Here is a 20180-nt window from a genome sequence, read left to right as displayed (position 1 = left end):
AACCAGACAAATGGGAGACTGCCTATGACAATATTAAAATAATCTAGGTGGAAGATGATAGTGGTGGGAAAGGGTACAAAGAGGAGAAATTTGGGATCCATGTTAAAGGAAAGGGTTGTCCAGGTGCTAACAAATCATGTGAGCTGGGAGAGGGAGAAGGTGGCCAGTCTGGGCGTCTGGACAGGTCATTTGCATGTGGGAGGATGGCAGAGATTCTGGAAGGACATGGCATCCAGTGAAAGAGGAGGAATGCAGGTGCCTACATGTCAGAGTTGAGGCCTTTGAGGGCTTTCCTTAGGGATGCTGAGTGGACAGTTGTACAAGTTAGATCATGGGAATTGTCCCGGATGGAAGTGACTTCTCCCATCACCAGGATACGGATGTCAGCTGAAGCACAGGCTGGTGAGATCACCTGAGGGGTGCTGGTGGAGAAAAAGAAAGGGTGGGGCATGCCTTCCTAGGGTGCTGCAGGGTCTGGAGTCTGAGAAGCTGAGGGGAGAACAGCAAAGCCACTGGTACAGCAGGCACTGCCGTGGGAGGGCACGGGGAATGTCCTGTCCGGGCGGCCTGTATCACCGGCTTCAGTTGATGGCTCAGGAGTGGCCCCAGGACCTAGTAGAATCTGGCCACCTCAGCAAGAGCAGCTGGCTTCCAGGAACTGACGGGCTTATTTGTTCCAGCTGTCTCTTGAGGTCTCTGGAAGTAAACCAACACACTTGTCCCATCATCAAGTCCATGAGTATGAACAGATGCCACACCCAACCACTCTGACACCTTTTGAACAAAGCTGTATGCTTTGCTCCCAGCTACTTAAACAGAGAACGACTCTCACTCTAGGGTGAAGGGAACAATGCACCCTCCCAGGTGAAGAATCCGTAGATGTCTCAGGAGATGAGGAAAGAGCTGCAGAGAGGTCTGCTGCTGCGACCGGCAGGGGAGGCCTCCCTAAGTAGGACAGCAATGCCCTGCAATTTTCCACCAGGAGGGGCTAGCTCACTGCACCGTGAAGGACCCCTGCAGCTGTTAGGCTGAACCAGCAAAACTATCCACTTAGATCAGAGATCTTAACAGATAGAAGCCAGGAGAATGGTCTCTGGAATGACCAAGAGTTCTACTAAAAAGTGCAGATGTTTCTTTGCTAATGTGGATCACTACCTTTATTCTTCATTTATGTGCAGTACAGTACCTATAACAGTTCAAAAATAATGAAATCAGCATGTATGGTGATACACTGAGCTTAATACAGAGGAAAGCCCCAGAAGCTTCAAGACCCTCTGTGCATGACTCACTGTAAGCTCCCCCCCTCCCTACAAGGTGGTAAATGAATTTTATGATAATCACTGCATTGTTTGCTTTGTAGTTTTACTTCCCGGCCAGAAGTCATTAAATGAAGCTTCCCCCTGCCACACACACACGTTTTCCCCCCCCCCCCCGGCTTTGCTATGTTTTCTTTGTGAAATTATTTTTCATATTCTGCTTTACATGTTCATGTTATTATTCATTTGATTCATGTTTCCTTTATATATTCTGATACATTTTGTTCTATGTTACACAGATCTTCACATTTGTGGCTATTTCACTGTATCATTGGCTTTTATTTTCTTTTTTGGAAAAACATTAATTTTAGTCTAATTTATCCATCTTTTCATCTCTCCGCATCTTATTTCAGAGGCTCTCCCTGTTCTGAGGTCACACTATATATTACATGTGCATAATCAAAGTTTTAATGCATTGTCCTTCACCCTTAGGGCCTTAATCACCAGGAGTTGATTGTATTTAAGGTATCCAATGGCATTTTCTCCATGTGGTTTTCTGTGTTGCCACTGACTTCATTCAAGCCATCCCTCCAACCTGCTCATCTGCAGATTTTGCTCCACCAAGTGAGGTTTCTGTCATCCAGGAGTCTTCTCTCTGCTGGATCTTCTGCTCTGCTCCCTTTTCCTGTCCTGTTCGGAAGATGCCAAGAGCTGGAAGGGTCAGGTCCCATCTTTTCTTCTTCAGGAGGCCCCAGCTATTGTTGGTCCTATGCTCACCCAGAAGCATGTCGGAATCAACTTTCCTAAAAATACTCGGATGAGATTTATATTGGAACTAAACAGGATATGTATTATTATAGATTATACTGGGGAAGACATGACATCTTCTGGAATCATATCTTTTTCATCATGGACATGAAGTATCTCTCCACATATTTAGGTCTCCGTAGTGAAAGTGACTGACAATAAGCTTTTTTGATTGTAATATAAGCACCTGATTTTTAAAAAGATTTTATCTATTTATTTGATAAGAGAGAGACAGCGAGAGAAAGAACACAAGCAGGGGGAGTGGAAGAGGGAGAAACAGGCTTCCTGCTGAGCGGGGAGCCCAATGCTGGGCTCAGTCCCAGGACCCTGGGCAGATGCTTAATGACTGAGCCACCCAGGAGCCCCTACAAGCACCTGATGTTAAGCTTTTGATTTTGGAGGCAGTCCCTTCAAAGACATCCCTCTTGATCACACTGCCAGCTACACAACTAAATAAAGAGCAAGGCCGCCCCACCCATGAGGTTCCCCTTTTAGAAAGCCTCGGGTGACCTAGATAGCTGGCCACTGGAGTCACCCACTTTTCCTTTCCTGTGCCCTAATTCTTGCTCTTATGTTTTAAATTTGGCAGTAATAAAGAGTGAAGCTGCCAAACCCTTATCACCCCAACCTAGTCCCCAATAAAAAGACCCTAGGTCTGTGCTCTCTCTTTCCCTTTCTCTACCTGTGGTCCCGGGCATGCAGGTGAATAATACATGTTTTTTTCAAAGTTCCCTAATGGTTGTTGCTGAGGTGCATCTTGCAATCATCATGAGAAACACAGGGTTGATCCCACCAGGGCACTGGCTCCGCTCAGAGAAACATCACTACGAATAATATGGCCAGGCAAGTGCCCAACATTCCTAGCTGACAGCATCACTATTGATAAGATGGGAAGTACCTAAAAGAGTACCTAAAAGGGAATATTTTTCAAAAAAGTATACTATTCTCTATCTTTTGCTAGATTTTCTCCCCGTAGATATGTGATACTTAGTCTTTTCCAATAACCAGCGCTCCCTATCCCTGAGCAAAGGTCTAATGATAGGCCAACTTGTCAGAAAGTTGCTAAGCAAGGTTGGGGCAGAACCATGAGAATTATTGATATAATTCTGAGATTTATCTGTATATAAATGATATGAAATGGAAGTAAATAGTCTGTTAAAGCAACTGATGAAAAATGGATCTAGACTTAACTCACATTGCAGGTATATGTTGAGTGGTATTCTTTTGTTTTGTTTTTAACATGACCTTCTATTTTTAAGTTTTAAGTAATATAGAAGTGTATTTTTCACATGGCAGCTTTGGAGTTCCCCTGACACAAGTGCTTCTGCTGTAATTTCTCTTCTCTGCTGAGGAGATGGGTGGCTCTGGGCACTGAGAATGTATATAGGGGCTGATGATGCCCTGTCCCTTAGCAAGCTGGTTTCCAAATGTCTAGTCATAGACACTGGGCATATGCCAAGACTGTGAAGATGCCCTAAGTTCCATATAAATTAACAGTGAGATTTTATCTCCTTCCTACTATGTAAATGCTATAGGACCCTGAATATTAAGAGCTATGGCACTCAGACATGGACTTGAACAGAGCACCCTGCTGGATTCTTGCCAAGGCTGTGAGTGTGGAGCAGACAGTAGACGGTGATGAGATAGGATCCCTTGGCTTCTTACTGTCCCCAGAGTGACTCAGGCAGCTTCCATTTCTATTGTCCTTACACCTGCCCTATATCTTATCCCCAGCTCATCTGTCTCATACTGGGAAGCTGTCTCCCCCCCCCACCCCCCACCCCCCGTGGCTATATTTCCAGAGAGGAGGGCTGCAGGTGTCCCATTAATACCTCTTCATTCTATCTCCCAATCCACAAGGGAGTTGTGAATCTTCGCTCTGGTCAAGAAAAGGGTCTCCCCACCCCCTACCCCCAACCCTTGGGGGTATGAGTAGGTTGGAAAATGTGAATCCAGAAGCTCATAAGCAAGTTCAAACCCCAGGGTAACAGGTCAGAGTCATCAGGGTCAGTTCTGAGAGTTAAGAACATCTAGGAACACAGATGGTATCTACAAAGAGTGCGGAAAACAGGAAACAATGTTTCCCTTGTGGAGTTGTCTACTTGGTGCCTGATCTGCTCAAGAGAGAAGGGAAAGGAAGTATAGAACATATGAGAGTCAGAAGAGAAAGGACATCAGGACACATGGAGCATTCTGGAAAGTGACAGAGGTCTAGGGGGAACAAGTCCCCTCTGGTGGCCTGGAGGGAGGCTGAGTGAGGAAGTGAGGATGCAGATGTGAGTCCTGGGGTGGTGGAGCCATGGAGGTAGGTGTGGAGACTGGAGAAGGCCTATGGAAGGCACAGACCCCACCCCATCTGCTCTCCTAACTGCAGTGCTGGACATCAATTTCTGTGGGGAGATTGGAGATGGCACACAGTTACAGATGGCTCTCCTTGGGCCCTGAGGCTAAGCATGTTGACCAGGGAGGTCTGTGCTGCAGAGATCAGGGACAAGGCTGGTTTTGATACCTGCAGACTTGCTGGACACACAAACCTCTTTCTCCATTGTTGGTGTGTATGTGGGGAGGGTGAGGGGTCTATAATAGTTATCTTATAAGAACACAATAATAATTGTAACCAGATAAAAGTTACTTAAAATTTACTTAAAACTTTAAAAAATTACTTAAAATTTAAAATTTACTTTAAATAAAAATAAAAATCATTTAAAATTAAATTTTATTTAAAATTTACTTAAAATTTAAAAGTTACTTAAAATCACAAAGTGATATATGAGTGTCACAATACATACTAATAATTCACATCATCTTACTTTTCAAATTGTTAGTAAGTATCAAATGTGGTATTGATAACGTTAATTGCATTAACAGTAACAACAACAAGAGGCAGTATGACCACTGGCATGACAGTGCAGCACTGGTGAGTTCTGCTCTCTTCCTTGAACTAAGGGTGGAATAAATGATCAGTCCTGTGCATTTCATCTTGGGTATTTAGTAGCACTCACTTCTTCTCTTTGTGTCAGCTGTGTGGCATTCAATCTCTTAGCCAGACACAACAGCAAATGAGGCAATCAGGTTTGTTCTGTTATCATCTGTCATGATTTAGAGCTCCAGAAACACAGTGCTCACCTCCTGTTGACCATATATCAGCAGAGCAAGGCAGGAAGGTCTGAAATATTTTCACTCTTAACTGACTGGGGAATTCATCATAGTTGCCTGAGTGGCTCCTTCTCCTGGGTTGACACTTTCTGTTTTCCTAAGGTCTAGCTTTACAAATACTGATGAGGAGGTAGTGATGTCATGATTAATCCTTATTTACAAGGTCTTTCAAAAGCAATGAGTGTTTGCCAAACTGTGAGAGAAATATGGTGACACAACTCTGAACTTCAACAACCAGCATGAACTTTAAGCCTCTATTTTCCCATCTGTAGATTGGGAGAAATAACTCTTATCTCCTAGGGGTACTGTGAGGACAAAGTATATTCATCAATGTCAAATATTTAACATATGCCCGACAAAGTAGGTGCTTAATAAATATTAGGAATGTACCCATATAGTGGGAAGGATTCTTGGTGTGTGTCAGATTCAGCTCTATGAAAAGATCTTTCTACCTGAATTCACTTTCTGTCAATCAAAAGGAAACCCAATGTGTGAAGCAAACCTAATGTGCTTAGCCTTATCTGCCAGGCTACATGGGGCACCTGGGAACCCAGGAACTGCCAATAACCAGGTAGGAAATTGTTTTACTCTGTGCATTCATTGCCTATGATGATAGAAGAAATATTGATTAGGCTGTACCCAAAAAGCAGAATTTGGCAATCTAGACATACAGAATTTAACTTCTCTGACAGCCATGTCCTCAGCCTTCCTCTCTTCTCTGAAATGGAAGATGGGAATGAACAGAATAACTGCCTCAGAAAATCTCATTACCCATCACCTGGGGGACCTTCTGCAGGATCCTTAACCTCCCTAAACCTCAGTATTCTGAGCTGAGGTCCAAGTCAACACCTGACCTACCGATTGCAATCTAGATTACAAACTTTGTAAGATATGAATGTATGCACATACATTATCTCTAACAACCTACTAGATACCCAGTATCCCTGCTTTCGAGTCACCAGGTAAAAGTTAAAAGAGGGGCTTTGCCAGGCTTTTTTCCTTGCCTAGAATCAACTGAGACATAAGGACAGCTATCTACAGGTGGAGATGGACAGATAATACTTCTGCCCTATTACCAAAGGAATTCCAGAGGAAGGTTGAGATTTGCCAGCCAAATGGCCCATAACCACTCCACAGTCCAGTCCGTAAAATTACAGTCAATGGCTTGACTGGTCTGACAGAAAGAGAGTCAAAAAACTGCACTCTCCATGTTCTTGGATTTAAATGGGAACAAATCAGGAAAGAGGGACTAAGGACTATCAGCCACCCAGCAGAAAAGACCCTCTTCTTTTGGAAAGGAGTGAGAAGCAGAGCAGAAGGCTAGAGGTAACAGGAAAAAATCCCTTCATGTAGTTTCCCACTATCTCATAAACCAACCAGCTTTTCTAAACCTTAAAACTGGTAGTCTCTTCTAATTACTTTCAATGTCCTCACAGAAAATAGATTTCCTGTGTTACAATGTCCTAAAATCGTAATGTCATCCTTGATCCTTCGAGCCTTCATATCCACTTGTCACACCTGGCCACCACCCTGCTCTCAACTCTCCGCATTTCTATTGCTTCAGGCTAATTCCTAGCTCTGGGTGTCACCTCCCTAACAGTGAGTCCGGCACATTCTCCCCTTGCTCCACAAACGTCTCCCAGTCTGACTACTATTTTCATACTTTCACATTTGAGTCATTAAGGCCATCCCGTCATTTCCCCAGAGGAGGTGTTCATCCCCTCCACTAATCAACCCCTAGTCCTTTGTGCTTTGCCCTTATCTTGGTTATGCCTTCTACTCAAATCCTTCCAGGTTAAAGTGTCATCCCCATGATGAGTTTCCCTGTCTGAATTCCAGCTGGCTTTCAGCTGTACAATGGTATTTAATCTTATTATACAATTGTCCTTCAGTTCACTGGGAGCAGAGCACTACTCATGCTTCTGTAATTCTTAACTGCACCCAACAGAAGGAAGAACACAGCCAGTGTATCTGTAACCAAGGCTTACTAGTGCATCTAAACTCAGACACAACACAGACAGAACTTCAGTGTGCTTCAAGACCTCACAGACTATCGTATCCTCATTAGATACTCTGAAATCTGTGCTCTACATCACCCACACTCATGCTGAGTCGTTACATGCTGGGAATGATGAATGCAGCTAATAGTGTCATAATTCCACATGTTTGAATGAACTAATAGCTCACTACAGGGAGATTTACCCTGATTATGTGAAATTCTCTCCACTGGATGTTTACCAAAGAGGCATCTGTATCTAATTTAGCATATATTTTCATGAATCCAGATGTTGTCTCATGACTTAATCTACTATTTAATGCATCATTCCGCAAATAAAATGAACAAAAAAAATTAAGTTTTGTTTTCTTTTATAAAAGTCTTGATTTAAGCATTCACTTCCAAATATTAAGCCATGCCATTATCTTCTCGGGATTTCCTTATGGACTAGAAAACATCCCTCTGTAAAGTAGGGCTAATTTCAACATTTGTTTCAATTCTTGAGAGTAGAGATAGCAATAACAGAAATGTCTGTTAATTCAGTTCTGCATTAGAGAAGCCAGAGCATGTGGCTCATTAGAATAATGACACCTATTTGCATTCCTTTGTCTCCTAATAGCAGAGAACTGTTAGATTGGGTAATTTGAAACTCATTATACTATCACATTTAGCCTCTGCATCATGCTTAGATGCCCATGGTATAAGTGAACTACTTGGCCAAGCAGCTATTTTTAGTAAATCAAAAAAGATGAAAGATAAGTAAGAAAAAAAACTTAAATAACATTTCTTCTCTTAAAATTATTTTGCCCTGTGCTGAAACCATATAAGCTGAAGAAAGGTGAAATTTCTGCAGTTTTCTAGCCCTTGGACAACTGTATATAAACATGATGTATTAAGAAAATCAAAATCCTTCTGGGGTAACTGGGTGGCTCAGTTGGTTAAGCATCTCCCTTTGGCTCAGGTCATGGTCCTGGGGTCCTGGGATCAAGCCCCACATCATGTTCTCTGGTGGGTGAGGAGGCTTCTTCTCCTTCTCCCTGCCACTACCTCATGCTCTCTCTCGCTATCTCTCTCTCAGATAAATAAAATCTTTTAAAAAATCCTTCTAATTGCTTTGTATATTGTAGTAATGATATTAACATCAGATATAAAGATACAAGCAGCATCTAAAACCAATCTTCAAAATACCAGGCAGATAAAAAAGAAATTTAGCATGAAAGTTCAAAATCTCTACTGAATTCAAGAAGTGTTTATATTGATTTTAGGTTTTCTACTGAGTTCAAATTATATGTGTATACACACACACACATACACATATACATACACCAATTGATCTCATTTGGTGCGACTGATTGTAGAAGTGATGAGATCCTATCAGATGTGTATTTTATCTTTGAATGTAATAAATGACTTAACTGCAGCTGGTTGGCTGTTGAATATGAGAAAATTTAGTGAAGAAGGATTTAGAGGGTCATATATTTTCTTTCACAAAAATTGCTTTTGTGCTGCCTGTCCTGCATATCATTGTCATTATATTTAAACATCACACTATCTTGAATTTATTTGATTAATGATGAAAAAACTGACAATTTCACTTTCAGTGTTTTGCCTTTGATCAGATCAAGAGCATAATTTTTATATGCAAAGAGGGTATAATTTTAAGTCATACAACTCATTTTCCTCTTGGGGACATACACAATTCATTTTCTTTCAGGGACATGAATCAGGGATTCCCAAATAAGAAGTCTTGTCAAGCACTGGTGTGCACAGCTACCCCAAGACAACAAATGACTTAAATAAATCTTCCTGAAAGCTTCCTTCCCTTATACTGCTTCCCCTCAATAAATATATGTTTAATTTTTCCATGGCATTGAAGGTTCATAGTTGGAAAAAATATATATATTATTTCCATCCAACCTAAACTTTTGGCTCATCACACACAGTCCCCTGTCCTAATTCCAAACATTTCTTTGAGATGAGAGAAGCAATACAAAAGGAAACCCCTGGAGTCCAACGAAATTCTCCTGCCAGTGTTTGTTAATCAGGTAATAGCTATTAGCTCTGGACACCATGTAAAAGAAGTAACTCCTTGAAGGCCCTAGAGAGTGAACAAACAGGAAGAAACTGGAGGGAGTTGCCACTTGGAAGAAGGGAATGCCTTTTTAGTTAAAAAGCTTTGAGTCAGAGCTGTGAGGTGACTAAAGCTTATGGGTTGGTCTTACGGGTTTCAAGAACCTAAAAGAGTCTAGAGCTATCAAAATAATGCATCTGAAAAATGCAGTGTAAAATCCTAGAAAGAAAAAGAGCTACAGAGGAGCCCCAAACTTGATGTAATGGATGTATGTGAACTCTACACTATCAACACTTACCCCTGAATTATGCATTCCTAGAGCATAATCCTGTCAGCCCAACTAAGGTAGAGGAACCACCTGACAATGTCAGCTGTTGCCTACTGCACCAAAGACAGAGTTTGGAGTTTTCCTTTGGTCAAGTTAATTAGCTAAAAAGAAAGTGATACTCTAAGTTTAATAGAATCCAGTCTCTTCAATATAACACTGAAATATATAGGAATTAATTCAAAATATTAAATGTAAAAGAAACAGGAAAAAAACAGACCCACACTTAAGAGAAAAAAATGATCAATGTGGAATGACCCCAAAAGGATTTAATATTGGATTTAGCACACAAGGATTTTAAAGCAGCTTAAATGGTTATGCTTAAGAGTGGAAAGGGAAAAAACGTAATGTTCTGTAATGAAAAACCAAGAGTAAGTTGAGCAGAGACATTGAAATTATTTAAAAGAACCATATACAAATTCTAAAACTGACAAAGATATTAAATAAAAAATTTACTGTATGAATTAAGCAGCATATTGAAGATGACATAAAAGTCAGTGAACTTAGGGCAGCCTGGATTGCTCAGTTGGTTACACATCTGCTTTCAGCTCAGGTCGTGATCTGATCTCAGAGTCCTGGGATTGAGACCTGCATCAGGCTCCCTGCTCAGCAGGGAGTCTGCTTCCCCCTCTGCATCTTCCCGCTCTTATTCTCTCTCTTGTGCTCTCTGTCTCATAAAAAATAAATAAATAAAAATCTTTCTTTAAAAAGTCCGTGAACTTGAAGACAGTCTGATGTAAATTATTCAATATAAAGAATACAGAAAGATAACAATTCTTAAAAAAATTAATATAATTAAAACTCCAGATGGAAAAAAAGAGGATGAAACAGAAAAATATTTGAAGGAAGAGTAGTCTCTGTCCATCAAATTCCTCAAATTTGATGAAAGACCAATTTATATATTCAAGGTTTAACAAACTCTAGGAAGTATCAATAAAAATAAAAACACATGTAAGGGGACTTCTGCTTCCAGGAAAATGGAGATGTATTTTTCCCTATTCTCCCCATTAAATACAGCTAGAAAACCTGGACATGACATAAAATATAGGAAGAATCTGTAGAAAGAATAAGCAGACAAGTCTTGGGGTCTTGGTACCCAAGAGATGACCCAATAGTGAGTTCTATGGTTTTATTCTTACCTCATACATCTCAGACGGGAGCCCAAGAAGCTTAGCAACCCAGAAACACATAAGGCATAAACAAAGTACAGTAACACTGCCACCATAAGCCTGTACTCTCTCTAGCCCAAAGACCAGGAAAGGGTCAGCATATCAAGACAGAAAACTTTTAGACATAGACAGTAACTAGAGAAGTCCAGTCAAACACCACAGAAGAATTGCAGTTCTGCTGACCAAGAAGAAAGTGAAGGTCCCAGACTTCTAGTCTCACCAGATTCCCAACTCACCAATGTAGTGGCATCAGAGAAAAGGGAACTAGCACCATCACTCCGGTGAGGCAGTAATGACACCCATTCCTTATAGTGTGCTGGCAACCATGTGGGGAGCCCGGAGGTCCACATTAATCCAGCAGTAGCAGGTCCCTCCTGCTCCTTGCTGGAGCTGTTTCAGTAGAGAATTAGTAAAAATTGAGAATTCTGCTACTGCACAATGCTAGTGAAGCACTCTACCTCATCTGGTATCTGAGGAGGTCCGGTATGCAGCTGGAAATCCTGCACCTGCCCAGCAAGAATAAAGAGCCCCATACACCCTGTGTCATGGGTGTTGAGTGGAGAACCTGGACTTCTACCCACTCCTGGCAGTAATGAGGCTATGCTGCAACCTTCCCTGCTAGAGCAGGGTTTAAAAAAAAAAAAAAAAAAAGCCAACTAAAACAGGAGACTTGAATGAGTCTCATAACACAACACACAAAATGTCCAGGTTCCAACAGAAAATTATTTATCATACCAACAACTAGGAAGATCAAACTGAATTTAAAAAAAATCAATACATACCAAAACAAATATGAGAGATACTAGGATTACCTGACAAATAATTTTTGAAGCAGCCATAATAAAATGCTGCAATGACCAATTCAAAATATGCTTGAAACAAATGAGAAACTATAAGGTCTCTGTAAAGAAATAGAAGAGATAAGGAAAGACCAAACAGAAGTTTTATAAGTTATGTTGGTCTGCTTGGGCTACCATGACAAAACAGCATAGTCTGGGTGGTTAAATTAGCAAGATTTATTTCTCACAGATCTGGAGATTGGGAAGTCCAAGACCAAAGTGCCAGCAAATTTGTTTCTGGTGAGAGTTCTCTTCCTGGCTTGCAAATGGCTTTCTGCTATGTGTTGACTTGGCTTTTCCTCATTGCATGTGTTTGCAGAAAAAGAAAGATTTCTCTCTCTTCCTCTTCTTCTAAGGGCACCGATCCTATTGGATTAGGGTTCCACCCTTATGACTTCCTTAATTTTAATCTCTGTCTGTGTTACGTGGCTGTCATTTAATTGTGCTCTGTCTCCAAACACAGTCACATTGTGGATTAGGGTTTCAACATTGTAATGTGTGGGGGAGACACAATTCAGAACATAGCACTTTGACACTGCCCCCCTCAAATTCATGTCTTTCTTGCATGCAGAATATATCCATTCCACCTAAATAGCATCAAAATCTTAACTAATAACAGCATCAGCCCCAATATCTAAAGCCCAACGTCTCATCTAAGTATCATCTGAATCAGATATGGGTGAGATTCAATTTATCCTGAGGCAAAATTCTTCAGCTGTAAACTTGTGAAACCAAACAAATTATGTGCTTCTAAAACACAACGGTGGGGCAGGCAGAGGATAGACATTCCGATTCCAAAAATGAAATCAGAAGGAAAAGGGTGATAAGTCCCATGCAAATCCAAAATCTAGCTAGGAACATTCCTAAGGCCTGAGAATCTTCCTCTTTGGTTCAATGGTCTGCCATCCAGGCCTAGTGGGGTGGCAGCTTCACCCCACTGCTCTTGAGGTGCTGCTGTCAAGGTTCTTTGCAAGAACTCTGTCCACACAGTTCTGCTGGTTGGCAGTTCTGCCCTTTGAAACTGAGGCTTGTGATGGTACCAGCAGTCCTTATCATCTCTGAATTGCCTTTGGAGTCACTGTTTCTGGTTTCTGCTGAGGCAGCCAATCAACATCATGGGCGTCAATTTTATGAAGCAATTGTCTACTCACGCCATTGGTGTTTTCTCCATAATAAGTTTCCTTGTTTTTCAGAATAGGGAAGGTTAAAGATTTTCTAAATCTTTAAATTCGAATTCTTTTTGGCTTAATAATTCCTTCTCAAATCCATCCCTTGCTTTTCATATTTTACTATGAGCAATGATGAGGAACTCAACTCTTTGCTTATAAATCTCGACTAAATATCCAATTTTATTGCTCACAAGTTCTACCTTCCATGAAACACTAGAACACAATTCAGCCAACTGCTCTGGACACAACTTAGTCAATTTATAACAAGGATTGCCTTTTCTCCAGTTTCCTCTAACCTGTGGCTCATTTCTACTAAGACTTCACCAGAAAAGCCATGTCTACCAGCATTCTGTTCGTGATTATTTACAGATTCTCTAAGAAGATGAAGGCTTTCTCTCCAGCTCTCCTTTTCCCTTCTCATCTTTTATCAGAATCACCAAGTCCCTTTAAGCAATGTTGGCTTTTTCTATCTTGCACCACAATACTCTCCAGCCTCTCTACCCATTATCCAGTTCTAATGACACTTACACATTTTATTTTACTTTTTTTTTTTAGGAAACATCCACATTTTTAAGTATTTGTTACAGCAGCACCCACTTCTCAGAACCAATATATGTATTAGTCTCCAGAGAAATAGAACCAATAGAACATAGGTAGACATTCTTTTTTTAAAAAAAGCTTATTATGAGGAATTGGTTCTTGTGAAAATGGATGCTGAGAAGTCCTGTAGTCAGCAAGCTGAAGACCCAGGAAAGTTGATGGTGTACTACCAGTCTCAGAACTGGCTGGCCAGAGACCGCAAGGGCTGATGTTTCACTTTGAATCCAAAGACAGGAAAAGACCAATGGTCCTGATCAAGGTGGTCAGGTAAGAGAAGTTTTCCTTTGTAATAGGAAGGTCAACCTTTTTGTTCTATTCAGGACTTCAACTAATTGAATGAGTCCCACCCACATTGGGAAAGGCAATCTGCTTCACTCAATCTATTAATCTATCCAAACTCATCCTAACAGACATCACCCAGAATAATGCTCGACCGAATTCCTGGGCATGTCATGACCCAGTCAAGTTAACAGAAATATTAAATTTGACAGAACTGAAAGATACAAAAAAACATAATACAAAGATCAATACATGAATTCATAAGCAGGATGGAGGGGGAAAGAGAAAGAATTAGTAAACTCAAAGATAAAATAACAGAAAATAAAGAGCAGAAATATGAAAAATGGAGAGAACCCAAGAAAATGAAAAGAGCTTCAAAACCTATGGGGGGGTATAACAACAACAATAATAAAAGATCTAATATTCATGACATTGGATTTAGGAAAAGAGAAGAGAAAGAGGCTGGGGCAGAAAAAGTATTCAAAAATAATTGCTCAAACTTGTAAATTTGGCAAAAATCTAGATTCAAGATGCTTAGGAAGGCCCAAGCAGGATAAACTCAAAGAAAGCTACACCTATACAAATCATAGTTGAACCTCTGAAAACTAAAGGCAAAGAAAAAATCTTGAAAGCAACCAAAGAAAAATAATATCTTACCAATAAGGGAAAAATGATTTGAGTGGTATCAGTAAGCAAGAAAGCAAGAATAAAGCAACACATTTTTCAAGTGTCAAAGAACTATCAGAACACAATATATCTGATGAAAATAATCATCAGGTATGAAGGGTAAAATAAAAAATTTTCAGATGAAGGAAAACAAAGAGAATTTATTGCTTGAGTTATAGTACTCAGGACAGAGTAGTATTGGCAAAACAGGCAAAACCACCAATGGAACAGATTAGAAAGCTCAAAAATAGAACCACAGAAACCAAGTCAACTGATCTTTGACAATTAATGGAGCAAAGCCAATCTAGTCTATCCTAAAAAATAGCTAACAGAAGTTTGCTAAGGAGTTATAAAATAAGTTTTATTTAAAAATATTTTATCATGTTAGTATTTTTATTTTATTTACTAAATTTTTATTAGTATTTTATTATAAAACAGCTTAGTTTTAAAAAAGAAATCTTGGAACACTTAAGAAAGAACACAGTAAGTAAAAATATGAGTAAATATAATAGAATTTTCCTTCTTGAGTTTGTAAAACGAAGTTTGATAGTTCAAATAAAAACTACAGCACTCTCTGATATGGTTCTAGATGTACAAAAAGAACATCTTTAGGCAACTGTATTATAATTCTGGGAAGATAAGCACATAAAAGGGAGGTAAGGTTTTTATTTTTCATTTGATCTAGTTAAATGATAAGCTATGTAAACAGTTGACTCCTTAAACAACATGGGTATGAACATACAGGTCCGCTAATAAATGGGTTTTTTTTTTTATAAGTATAGTAAAATACTGTAATATATTTTCTCTTCTTTAGGATTTTCTTAATAACATTTTCTTTCCCCTGGCTTACTTTATTATAAGAATACAGTATGTAATACCTATAGCATACAAAATACGTGTAAATTGAGTAGGTTATTGGTAAAGCTTCCAGTCAACAGTAGACTATTAGTAATTAAGTTTTGGGGAGTCAAAAGTTATACATGAATTTTCAACTGTGTGGGAAGTTGGTACCTCTGTCATATTGTCCAAGAGTCAACTGTATGTAAACAATTATAGCAACAACTAAAAAGCTATACAAAAAATATACATAAACAGTTTCCAACTTAAGATAGTTTGACTTAGGACTTTTCATCATGATGCTATAAAACAATACATCTTTTGTATCAATCACACTTCAAATTTTGAATTGTGACCTTTTCCCAGGCTAGCAATATGTGGTTCTGGGCTGTGGCACTGAGCCACAGCTCCCAATCGACCTCATGATCACAAGGGTAAACAACTGACACATTTACAACCATACTATGCCCATACAACCATTCTGTTTTCCATTTTTGTGTAATATTCAATAAATTGCATGAGATATTCAACACTTTATAAAAAAAGAGGCTTTATGTTAGATGATATAGTCCAACTGTCAGCTAACGTAAGTATTCTGAGCACATTTAGCTAGATTAAGGTATAATGTTCTATAGATTAGGTATAATAAATGTGTTTCCAACCTACAATATTTTCAACTTACAATGAGTTTATCAAGATGTAATCCCTTTATGAGTTGAGGAAAAACTGTATAGAAAAAATACTGTAAGTAAATAAAATTTAATAATAATACAATAATTAATCATAATAATTATCCAGTTAACCAATAGGGAGGCAGAAAAAAGATTATAAAGAAATGAAAAAAATAGAGAACAAAACAAAAAATAAACAAATGGCAGACCCAAGCACTAACATATCAATAGATACATTATATGTAAATGATGAAAATACACCAATTAAAAGGCATAGATTGACAAAGTTAATTAAAAAATCTGACCTAAAAAAAAAAAAATCTGACCTAGCTATATGCCATTTACAAGAAACTTATTTTCACATAATGATATATAAGTGTTGAGAGTAAATTAAGAAAAAAATAAAATATCATTCAAACATTATTCAAAAAGAAAGCAAGAATGGCTACATAGATATCAGGCTGATTTCAAACAAAGAAAAATACCAGGGACAGAGAAGAATATTATGCAAATCCACCAAGAAGCCCTAGCAATCCCAAATGTATATTCACCAAATATCTGCTGAAAAATATGTAAAGCAAAAACTGATTGAACTGAAAGTGGAGATACACAAATGCACAATTATATTTGGAGATTTTAATACCTCTTTCTCAAGAACTGGTGTGAAACAACCAGGCAAAAAATTGGAAGTCCTAACTAATGCAATAAAACAAGACAAGCAAATAAAAGATACAAAGATTAACAAGAAAACAACCTGTTTTTCTTCTTTTTCTAATCTGTACACTTTTATTTCCCTTACGTGTCCTACTACAAAGGCTAGAATTTCCTTATGTTGAGTAAAAGTGGTAAAAGCAGACATCAATATCTTATTCTCAGTCTTAGGAAACTATGCAGTCTTTTTTTTTTTTTTACATTAAGTGTAATATTATAATTAAAGTTTTTCATTGTTGTTGTTTGTTTGTAGAAGTACTTTATCAAATTTGGGAGTGTCTTTTCTACTATTAGTTTTCTGAGAATGTTTTCCCTGCATCAATTGATATAACTATGTTAGTTTTCTTTTTTTCTTTTTTTAAAAAGATTTTATTTTTTTTTACAAAGAGAGTGTGTGAGCAGGGTAGAGGGGTAGAGGGGGATGAGAGAGAGAATCCCAAGCAGGCTCCATACCCAGTGCAGAGCCTGACATGAGGCTTGATCTCACAATCCTGACAGCATGATGTGAGCTGAAACCAAAGGTCGGATACTTAATCGACTGACTCACCCAGTCGCCCCTATTATGTTGGTTTTCTTGTTTAGAATGTTAAAATAGTGAAAAAAAATAGTGGATTATAACTCAGTCTTGCATTTCTAGAATAAACTACTTGATTTTGGTCATAGTGTATTATTCATTTTATTGAATCCAATGTACTAGTACTTTGTTAAGGACTTTTAAAAAGGTCTCTATACATGAGGGATACTGATCCAAAGTTTTGTCATTTTTGCAATATCTTTGGTTTGGGGCCAAGGTAATCTGGTTTATATAAAGAAAAGTACAAAACTTTAATGAAAGAAATAAAAAGCTAAACAAATGGAGTTATTTCTTGTTCATGAACAGGAGGCTTAAATAATGTCAAGATGTCACTTCTTCCCTACTTGATCTATAGATTGAATGCAATAACAATAAAAATCCCAGCAAGTTATTTTGTGGATATTAACAAACTGACTCTAAAGTTTATGTGGAGGGGCAAAAGAATAGCCAGCATAATATTGGAGAAGAGCAAAGCCAGAGAAGTGACACTACCCAACTTCAAGACTGAGTATAAAATGTTAGAGTATTCACAGAATAATTTTTACTGCCCTAAAAAAATCCTCTGTTGTCCCTCTTTCCCTACCTAACCCTTGGCAGTCACTGATCTTTTTTACTGTCCCCATAGCTTTACCTTTTCCAGAATGTTATATAGTTGGAATTACAGAGTATGTAGCCTTTTCAGATAGGTTTCTTTTCCTTAGCAATATAGCTTTAAGTTTTCTTCATGTACTTGGGGTGCCTGGGTGGCTCAGTCAGTTAAGTGTCTGCCTTTGGCTCAGGTCATGATCCTGGGGTCCTGGGATCAAGCCCTGAGTTGGGCTTCCTGCCCAGAGGAGAGCCTGCTTCTTTCTCTCCCACTGCCCCTCCCCCCAGTCATGCTCTCCGCCCCCTTTTCACTCTCACTGTATCTCAAATAAATAAATAAAAATATTCTTTTTTTTTTTTTTTTAAGATTTTATTTATTTATTTGACAGAGAGAAATCACAAATAGATGGAGAGGCAGGCAGAGAGAGAGAGGGAAGCAGGCTCCCCGCCGAGCAGAGAGCCCGATGCGGGACTCGATCCCAGGACCCTGAGATCATGACCTGAGCCGAAGGCAGCAGCTTAACCCACTGAGCCACCCAGGCACCCCTAAATAAAAATATTCTTTAAAAAATGTTATAGTATTAAAAAAAAGTTATAGTATTCAGGACAGGGTAGTATTGGCAAAAGAATAGGCAAACACAACGATGGAACAGATTAGAAAGGTCAAAAATAGGCCCACACAAACCAAGTCATCTGATCTTTGACAAAGGACCAAAGGCAATACAATAGATTAAAGATAGTCTTTTCAACAAATGGTGCTGAAACAACTACACACCCACATGCAAATTGAAAAAAAAGAAAAAAAGAGGATCTACAAAGGGACCTTGTATCTTCACAAAAAAATAACTCAAAATAGATCACAGATCTATGTGTAAAATGTAAAACTATAAAACTCCTAGATGATGATACAGAAGAAAATATAGATAACCTTATTTTTATATACCTCAGAGACATCATCCATTAAAGAAGTAATTCATAAGCTAGACTTCATTAAAGTTGTAAATGCCTGCTATATGAAAGACATTGTCAAGAAAATGAGAAGATAAGTTGTAGACTTGGAGAAAATATTTGCAAGATACATATCTTATAAAGAATGGGTACAGAAAATATACAAAGAACTCTTGAAATTAAACAATAAGAACATGAACAAGCAGATTAAAAATGGGCAAACGCCCTGAACAAACACCTCACCAAAATACCATGAACAGAGAGCAAATAAATATATGAAGAGTTATTCAGTAGTTTAACTGTGGAAGAAGCCAAGATGTCCTTCAACCAGATGAATGCATAAAGAAGATGTGGTTCATACATGCAATGGAATATTACTCAGCCATCAGAAAAGATGAGTACCTACCATTTACACCAACATGGATGGGACTGGAGGGGATTATGCTAAATAAGTCAGTTGGAGAAACCCAATTATCATACATTTCCACTCATATGTGGAATATAAGGAATAGTGCAAAGAACCACAGGATAAGGGAGGGAAATCTGGATGGGAAGAACTCAAGAGAGGGAGACAAACCATGAGAGACTCTGGACTCTGGGAAAAAAGTTGGGAGGGGGGATTGTAGCTGGTGATGGGGACCAAGGAGGGCATGTGATCTGGGTATTATGTGCAACTAATGAATTGTTGAACATTATATCAAAAACTAATGATGTACTATATGTTGGCTAATTGAACTTAATTAAAAAAAAAGAAAAGCTATTCAGTATCATATGTCACAAGGATATGACAAGATGTCCTTCAGCAAGTGAATGGATAAATTATGGTATTACCAAACAATGGACCAGTAATCAGCACTAAAAGGAAATAAGTTTTTCCACCATGAAAGGCATGGAGAAACCATAAATACATATTACAAAGTAAAAGCAGCAATTTGACAAGGTTGCATACTATACGATTCCAATTATATGACATTCTGGAAGAGGAAAAATTATGGATACAAAAGATCAGTAGTTTTTAGGGACTGATGGAAGGGAGGGTGAATCAGTGGAGCACAACATTCTAAGGGCAGTGAAACCACTTAGTATGATAATATAATGATGTAAACATGTCACTATACACTTACCAAAACCTATATAGTATACAACACAAGAATGAACACTAACGTAAGTTATGGACCTTAATTAATGATAATGTAACAATATTGGTTCATCAGTTATAAAAAACCTGATGCTCAGTCTCAAAGAGCACATTCTTCTGATTTCAAAAATGAAAACTTCACATAACTTAAGCACAAATGGATAGCACAAAGAAAGAAGGGAACAGTTTGGTTCTAACGCTGCCTTCCAACATTTCAGAAGTGAGGATGAGGCTGCAGACAAGGACAAAGGTATGAGTAATCCGCAACATTCCAGTCTTCTCAAGCAGACTGCCACATATTGTGCTTTATTTGCATACAGAACCTAAATTCTGAATGAATGTGGAAATAACCCCAAAAGTATATCCATGGTTCTTACTTGTGA

General features: G+C 38.6%; 1 protein-coding gene across 3 annotated transcripts in view; it reads right to left on the bottom strand.

Annotated features, from left to right (window-relative positions):
* Window positions 1-20180, bottom strand: part of GABRA5 (gamma-aminobutyric acid type A receptor subunit alpha5) — an 82840-nt gene that overhangs the window by 15354 nt on the left and 47306 nt on the right. The gene's annotated exons all lie outside the window — the stretch shown is intronic.

The sequence above is a fragment of the Mustela putorius genome, unplaced genomic scaffold, assembly GCF_011764305.1.
Source record: "Mustela putorius furo isolate JIRA1106 unplaced genomic scaffold, ASM1176430v1.1 tig00003972_pilon_pilon_pilon, whole genome shotgun sequence".
Taxonomy (NCBI): Eukaryota; Metazoa; Chordata; class Mammalia; order Carnivora; family Mustelidae; genus Mustela; species Mustela putorius.
Note: the sequence above shows the minus strand (reverse complement) of the source record. Positions and strands in the feature narration are given on the sequence as shown.